The sequence below is a fragment of the Salvia splendens genome, chromosome 16 (genome assembly GCF_004379255.2).
Source record: "Salvia splendens isolate huo1 chromosome 16, SspV2, whole genome shotgun sequence".
Lineage (NCBI taxonomy): Eukaryota > Viridiplantae > Streptophyta > Magnoliopsida > Lamiales > Lamiaceae > Salvia > Salvia splendens.
In genome coordinates this window covers 17,167,996-17,176,571 of record NC_056047.1, presented here as the reverse complement: position 1 = coordinate 17,176,571, position 8,576 = coordinate 17,167,996, and the positions used below count along the sequence as shown (strand labels likewise).

At 32.9% G+C, this 8,576-nt stretch overlaps 1 long non-coding RNA gene across 1 annotated transcript; it reads right to left on the bottom strand.

The window, feature by feature from the left end:
• Positions 1 to 1,731: 1,731 nt before the first annotated feature.
• Positions 1,732 to 4,890, bottom strand: LOC121771011. Its single transcript, XR_006043906.1, has 2 exons — positions 4,704 to 4,890; positions 1,732 to 2,123 (listed from the first exon to the last, which is right to left on the bottom strand). It is a non-coding gene; the product is annotated as an uncharacterized LOC121771011 (long non-coding RNA).
• Positions 4,891 to 8,576: the final 3,686 nt, after the last annotated feature.

Below are 8,576 nucleotides of genomic sequence, written 5' to 3'. Positions count from 1 at the left end.
TGAACCAAATTCATGGTTTGAATTTAAATACTTAAATAATACTAATATATATTTATAAATTACTAGTATAATTTTAACTAAAAAATAAAATGTTAAAACATTTTTAAAAAATTCAAAATTATTAGGGGCTCAAAGGCTCCACTCTCCACCACAGACATCCGCCCGTGGTTTTCTTTTACATCAGCCACAGAAAGGGAATATTTATAACGATTTATTGTTGTTTGCACAAACCTAGGTTTTGTAGGATCATGTTTATTAGTATTTCCTTGAATGAAAAGTGTCACGATTTTGACTCAATTCATACACAAAAGTGCTTCAAAGCCCAAAGGTAAGGAATATATTTGTACCCTTTACAAGTGATTTTCGATCTCTCACTAAAAATTAAACATAGTATACCGTAATTCATAGTACTAATTTATTGCAAGTACTACTTTTTAACTCGTGAATCAAATCAAACTGTATAATGCGCCGCTTTAGTCCGATTCAATATATTTTTTTTATCTAAATTAAACTCTGCAAGAATCCTTACTAGTCCCTTTTATACTCCATCCGTCCCCGAATAAGAGTCGCTAATTTCCATTTTGGGCCGTCCCCCATTAAGAGTCACTCTTCATTTTTACCATAAATGGTAGTAGGCCCCACATTCCACTAACTCACCCCATTCACATTTTATTATAAAACCAATATAAAAAAGTGGGTCCCACATTCCACTAACTTTTTCAACAAACTTTTCTCTATATTTCTTAAAACTCGTACCCGGTCAAAGAGCGACTCCTATTAGGGGACAGAGGGAGTAATATCTAGTACTTTTAATATGATGAAAGTCCTACAAGATCGTGTCTTCGGTTTGTAATAAATTTGGATCGTTGCTGGTTCTTTGATATGGATGTGGATATAATTTAAAAAAAAAACAGAAATAATTTCGTGTAAGATTTGTGCAAAAATTATCTAAAAGGTCAATAACTAGGTACATCTGGTTGCATAGTGCGACCGGATTCTATATTACCTTTTTAAAAAAAAATTATTTTAATTAATTAAAATACAATGTTATAAATAAAAAAGAAGATGGGACATGGCCGCAAAGTGATTCACCGAAGAATAATTTCTCAGATACAAATATTGAGAATACGGGCATATAAAAGTTATTCTCAAATAAATTTAACTAGATAAATTGATTAGTATGAATGCATCATGAACGTCGAAATTACTATAGTATATATCAAGCATGAAATTTGTCTTCCAATTAATTATCACCTCGTACCATCTGACTTTACACCTTTCAATTTACCATTTGAAAGGAGAGAATAGAAGGGTAATGGATAGACTTGTCAACAAAATATCAAGAAACACACAAAAAAATCACGAATATATATAAGTTAAGATTGCGCAAGGAATTGACAAACATAATAGATTTATTTAATTAAAAACTATCAACATTAGTAATTAAGATGACATAGAAAAATCCTCATAAATTGCTTAGTGGAAGGAGCATAATTTCCTCGTAAAATGATCTTTAATTTTCTCAAATTGCATTAAACCAATCGTGTTTGAAAATGTTTAAAGCTGAGAAATGTCCATGTCAAGCAACCAGACAAGAAAAGTTTCAAACATAAAAATTAGTAATTAAATGTTAAAGCAGATTGCTCATGTGTGGTGTCTAATCATAATGTTCTTAGCGAAAACCTAAAGTATTTAATGTTAATATTTTAGTATGCAAGAAATGGGTGGTCGTGGGGAAATCCCTTTTATAGTCATGAAAATGTTATCCTTGCCATGTTTGGAAATATTCGCATGTTCATTACTTTAATTACATTAATTTTTCCAAAAACGGCACATGTGCATCGATCTTACACTTACCTTTGCATTGTTGGTTATGACCATCATGTTCCCTTCATCATTTTCGATATATACCTCTTCCCCTCTAATGTCACAACCTCAAATCACTTCCTCTCTCTACCTATTTTAACTTGTCACTACCCAAAAACCCTAATTTAGATCTATTTTCATGGCGATACATACAAAAAATACTGTTGTTGTTGTTGTTTGCACGTTTATTTTGCTTTTGGATCACCATTTCTGCCACGTGTCAGCACACCATCCACATAAAATCCGCCCACCGGCACCTGTGCAAGCCCTAATCAAGTCAGGCAATCCGCCCCCTGCTCAGGTTTTAGCCAAGTCAAAGCATCTACCGGTTTCAGTTAGGTCAAAGTCTCGAGTAGCTACAAGAGTCTCGGTCAAGTCAAATCCTCGACGAAATTTAGTCAAGGCGAACCCAAAAATGATCGAGGGCCGAATCATCAATAGGTATAAGAAGATACAGACAAATGCATATAGACCCACTACACCCGGAAATAGTCCTGGCATGGGTCATGATGTACCTCCCAGAGACTAGAAGACAAGGTACCATGATATGGAAAACCTTAAACCTTAATATTCCAAAAACACACAATGTTTTTTTGTCTTATTGGTGATGTGTGGTGAGTTTAATTAAGATTAATGGTTTGCTTGTGGATCAATGGAAAATAAAATATGATGGTCCTAGATTTTCCTCCCCAATTTTTTTACTACTCAAGATTATTATGGTAGAAAAGAAATGGCAATGAATTATAGATGTAGATGAGTTTGCATGCATGCAACAAATTTTATTTTGGTTCTTTAGTGAAATTGGTTTTTGTAATTAGTTGTGTAATTTTCCCAATGATTATGGAAGGATATATTTGTCTTTATTCTCTATTGACTTTTGCTAGACATCTTAGGGCCACTTCTAATCCACACCAAGGTTTTAGGTTGAGAGAGAGAAGTTTGGAATACTTACTTTTTTTCCTATTTCGTGAAATATATTCTTTATATAAATAATAGTACTTATACTTTTTTTTCCTATTTCGTGAAATATATTCTTTATAGAAATCAAATAGTGTATTATATATGTTACTTGTTATTAAATGGAGTAGTATTATATTATTACATGACATATAAATTACACATACATATAGTGAGTGGTGTTTTATGTTGAATTGTATAGTGCTTGAGTTAATATATTGTATTAAGATATCTTTATTTTAATAAAAGAATCTGAATAGTAGTATTACTCTATGTTTGATGCTACTTTTCCTATTACACACTAGTAACTAAGAATACACAAATGTATGCGGCTCCACGTGTCATGTTTTGGATGAAGAACTAAGCATTATTTCTTTTGATGATATATTATATGTTGGGAGTTGTTCTAAAGAAATCAATCCTATGTTTTAATTATAAATTAATTATTCGTGATGTTGATTGGTTTTGATTTCTATTTACTTATTTTATATAGTTTAAGTTAAGTTATCTAGTTGAGAACCATATGTTTAACGGCTATTTTATATACTACCCATATTTTATCTACTCTTTCTGTGATTATATATATTATGTGTATTCTCTTTAACATTTTTTAAGGGGAACCACTTTGTGTATTCACTATGTAGAGGAATATTCCACAAAAACTAAAACCTATAATATACTTTAGAGGAATATATGCTGGTGTAGAAGAGCATCATTGTCAAGGATTCGATAACACTCTCCAAATAACAATAGTTAAGAAATAGACACAATCCAAAACTACAAAGAAACAAACATACAAAGAAAAATAAAATCTAAACTGCAACATATAATGACAATTTTTTAGAATTCAAATATTTCTCATGTTGCACTAGTCAGCAATTTACTTGAGCGATGCCTAAGATCGAGACATCGTGGTTATTGTGTAAAACTAGTGCCAAGTCAGAATGGAACATATATTTCCGGATGGAGTAGAGTACATGATAGATTACCTAATCAATAACACACTAACGGTTAATCTCTTTAGTGTTTTTTATTACATGAGGTGACCCCTAAAAGTTTAGATCATATGTTTGCATAATCGTGCCACTTGCAGGGGCTTGATCATACGAGGTATTTAACTTAAGATTCTCATCTCACAATTATTATGTAATATCAAGGCACTGTCTCATTGGCCCTAACATATGTTAGTATTATTTACATTAGGAGTGGTTTGGTTTGGCCTTTTTGGTTTCTCAAGAAATGGGATGGCTCTTGTTAGTGATTCCCTTTTCATGGCAGGAGAGAAATATTTCTATTGTTTGGTTTGACTTCAATGCTTTCTATAGTTCAAATTCAGATGTTTGGTTTGAATTTTAGGCAATTAAAAATAGCTTGTAATACCAAAAATATCCTCATATATTATTCTTATTTTCAATTTTATCGTCATCTAACCCAACAAAAATTTGATTGAGGAGCCGTCAATGACAGTCTCCTCGCGTCGCAACCTCTTCATCTTTTGCCTCTTCGCAGGCAACGTTAAGTAGCGATTTCAGTAAAAGAGCTATTGAATTGCAGTAATTGTAGTTTGTAATCTGAATCTGAATCATAAATTAGGGCTTAATTTGATTTGCAATTATTGTGTTCATCCATCCACAATTGTAGTTTGTTCCATTTTCATCGATTATTCCTAATTTGTCACCATAAATATGAATCTGGAAAGTTTAACCACAATATTCAGCTGGAATATGCAGCACAATGCTAGAAATAGTCAATTATGAGAGTTGAATGGAAGAAACACATATTATTGTTACAAATATGAAACTGTTTAATTGAAACCCACAAGATAAATTTGTGGGCTTCACTCACGAAATTAGGATTCAAATACACAGGTGGAAGCTTACCTTGGTAGTCGTGGGTATTTAACTCGAAGTCCCTGAAGAAGCCGGTGCTAATTGATGATTCCGCGGAGAGAAGACGAGAGCAGGCAGCGGTAAAAAAATGTACAGAAAGGGAGGTGAAATGTTACGTGATTGAAGAAGATGAGGACAAATAGGTCATTTCAGTTTTCCAATGAAGTTAACACTACGAGGCAGAAAACTTTCTTTCAAAATTTGGGAGATACCCTAACTAATGAAATGGGCATAAATGAGGCGGGCCGGACTCATTAATGGAGGCCCTATTGAAATGGTATTCACCAAACCAAACATGAGAAAATGTTAGTTTTTGGGCATTTAATACTCTTATTTGCCAAACCAAACACCTCCTTATAGTCTTAGAGACTTTGGAAAGAACAAGAGTTTAATAGTATAAAATTGGTAAAGTATGACTAAAAATAGTGGTTAGTAAGATTTATATAATTATTAGTAAAATGTTCCAAATATAAAATTGGCTAATTTTTATAGATGGATCAATTAATATGACAAAAAAAAGACTGCTTTTAAGTGACGAAAGGTATAATACTATGGTGAACTTATTTTCACAGCAAACTTACAGTCTCTCCTTATTTTTATTCTCTCCTTATTTTTATTAAATAGATCAAGAAAACCACACCCACCAAAATACCCATGTAATTAGAGATGTCAATCGGGCTTGCCCACCGGGTTTCGGGCCAACCCTACTCGGGTTGCGAGTCAATCGGGTGCGGGTTAATCGGGTTGAGATTTTTTCGGGTTATAAAAGTTCAACCCTAACCCTAAACGCTCGGGTTTCGGGCTGGCCCAGCGGGTTAATCGGGTTGCTACCGATAAAATTAACATGCGATTAATCCAATAAATAATGACGAAAATTAGTTATATTTATAAAATATAAATATTTAGTTATGATAAATTTGAGATTTATACTTAAACTCAAACACAAACATGATCAAATACTAATATTTGATATTTGTGTAAAATAAAACATAAATTTAAATATTTTAAAGCATGTGTTAAAACATGTTTATAAATTTAAATATTTATTAATGAATTAGAAGTTTCTAATTTATTTATTTATTATTATATTAATAAAAATTTAATATATAGTTCATATGTTTAATATAAAATTGAATGTTATTTTTTTAGTTATCTATATTATAAAAATAATCAATGAAATCGTCCAATTCGGAGTCAAACAAATAGAACAATAGAAATTTTATCGGGTTTTCGGGCCAGCCCATCGGGTTTTCGGGTCTGACCCTAACGGGTTGCGGGTTAATCGGGTGCGGGCTAATCGGGTTGTAGTTTTATCGGGCTAGAAATTTTCAACCCTGACCCTATAAATTTGGCGGGTTATTCGGGTCAGCCCACGGGTTGCGGGCTGCATTGACATCCCTACATGTAATCAAGTGAACCATGGCCCTGCACATAAGCATTGTGGGTGATGACAAATGATTATATTTTAAAGTAATAGATATTGTTTATTTATTTCATATTGGTAGCATTAACTTTTTGTCTTAGTTAGTCAAAAGGTGTATCATAGTTGAGAATGACTAGGAAAATTTCTGGGCAATTGGGTAATGATGTTCCTGTTGACTGCACCATTATCTCTCTTTATCCAAGGAGTGTGATAAGTTACACTTATAGAGTGAAGTTAAAATCTTTTTAATATAGAAAAAGCTACGACCTTAGAACATCATAAACCCTATCCCCATTTTAGGCCCCAAAACTCATCCACGTCATCATTTCTCTACAGTTGCGGCTTAAGCCCCAACTGCTCTAACCCTGCAGGCCCCAACCGGGACCACAACTAATAAATGACACTATTCACAACTTCAACTTATTTTACTCGTAAATGCAATACGTTGAATAATTCAAACTGAGAAAATTTATTGTTCAATCAAAAAAAGAAAATTACAAATCTTAGGAAAAAAAATTACAAATCCTAGAAATTTTTTTTATTAAGCCCTAAAAAATAAAAATTACAAGTCCTAGAAAAAAATATTGAAATAATTTAGAGGATAGAAATTGAGAAATTGGTGGAAGAATGTTGAAGAAATGGGTATAAATGGACAAAAAAATAAAAAAAATAAAAAAAAATAAATTTTGGGGGTTTGCGGCCCGTCCCGAACCTTCCAACGCTAGCCCGGGCCTGACCCCGGGACCGTCCCCAGGCCGCAACTTCCGCTCGTCCAACTCAATGCCCGGGCCGGGACTCGCTTTTTGCGGCCCGGCCCTTAGCGTTATTGATGCCGCCCTTATGAATAAATATGGGATACTGTATATCCTTATGAAAATAAGAGGTGTGCCTCAAGTTCGTCCCACTTTCGTCCTCTTAATTATCTAACACAGAAAAATTGCAATTTCGTATACTTGAAATTAAGGATTTAACTTAACTAAGTCAAACTAAGTTAAATACTACTTTTTTTTCAAAATGAACCCACATTTATATTGTTAAAATTACAACATATTCAAAAACCTAATAAATAGGCACTTGAACTCGAGCGAAATCAGGTCATGCACTTTTTGTTGGGATTTTTGAGGTTGACCGTGATGGAGAAACCGTCTTTTGGCATGAAATCTCTTTAGCAACTTCAATGACCACAACAAAGAGTTTTGGGCTATGGAATTTTGAAGGAAAATCTGGATTGCACCATATTTTGCTCAACTGTTAGTCTCGACAAGCACTTGTAGTTGTGACATTTTCTACAATAGTCTCGATGACAGGACCAAACGTAGCATCGGCCGGTTTTTTGCCAATATGCAAATATTTTGTACGTCATTTTGTTGAGAATGTGCGTCATATTGGTAAAGATGATGAAATATTGATCAGATTTCTGTTAAAAAAAAGTAGAAAGTTCGCCCACATCATATTGGTAAAGATGATGAAATATTGATCAGATTTCTGTTAAAAAGAAGTAGAAAGTTCGCCCACGAACTATGCAGAAGATTACATCAATAATCTTGGAATTATTTCGATGCTAGGTGGTCAAGTAAGAGATCCATAATGAATAAACGACAATCATCGTGATATTCAAACCAATCAAAGTATTCCTGATTATCTAAAGTTCAACATGTGGGATTGCCGCTAGAAAAGCGAGGGGCATGAGGGGAGCTTGACAGTACAACGGACATGGTGGCCGTAAATATAGAAGGGTAAATCAATTAAAACACCAGCAGATAGGATCCATTGGCAAATTTCCAGAGCATGCCAAAACGAAAATAAGAAAAATACCTAATTGAAATTTTGGGAGAGGCGTTTCATGCTAGAATTAGAATAAATCTTTCAAATCATTCTTAATTCTGATCAATTATTTTCGAGTATACAAAAAAATATCTTGGAAATAAAATAAATCTAAGCAACTATGAAAAATAAATCAAAATCTATTAGTAATAACTATAACAATAAATTACCCTCCCTATTCTAAAAATTATAAACTATTTTCTTATTAGTTGTCTCTGAAAATATGAACTTTCTAATTTTGTAACATTGACACAACTCATTACCCATACACATCACTTTATTTACCATTTGTACACTATTACACTTTGACCAGATACGAGTTTTAAGAAATATAATGGAAAGTAAGTTGAAAAAGTTAGTGGGAATTGATTCCTACTTTTATATATTAGTTTTATAATAAAAGGGAGGTTGAAATGAGTTAGTGGAATATGAGGTCCCCTACAAAAAAAATGGTAAAACATGAAATGTGACAAATTTGTGGCACGGACGAAAATGAAAAAAATGTGACAAAATATAAGGAACGGAGGGAGTAATATAAATTTTATTGAAAAAAAAAATTAAAAGTATCGAATTCCTATCATAAACTATGGAGTAATTTTCAGATACTGATTTACAAA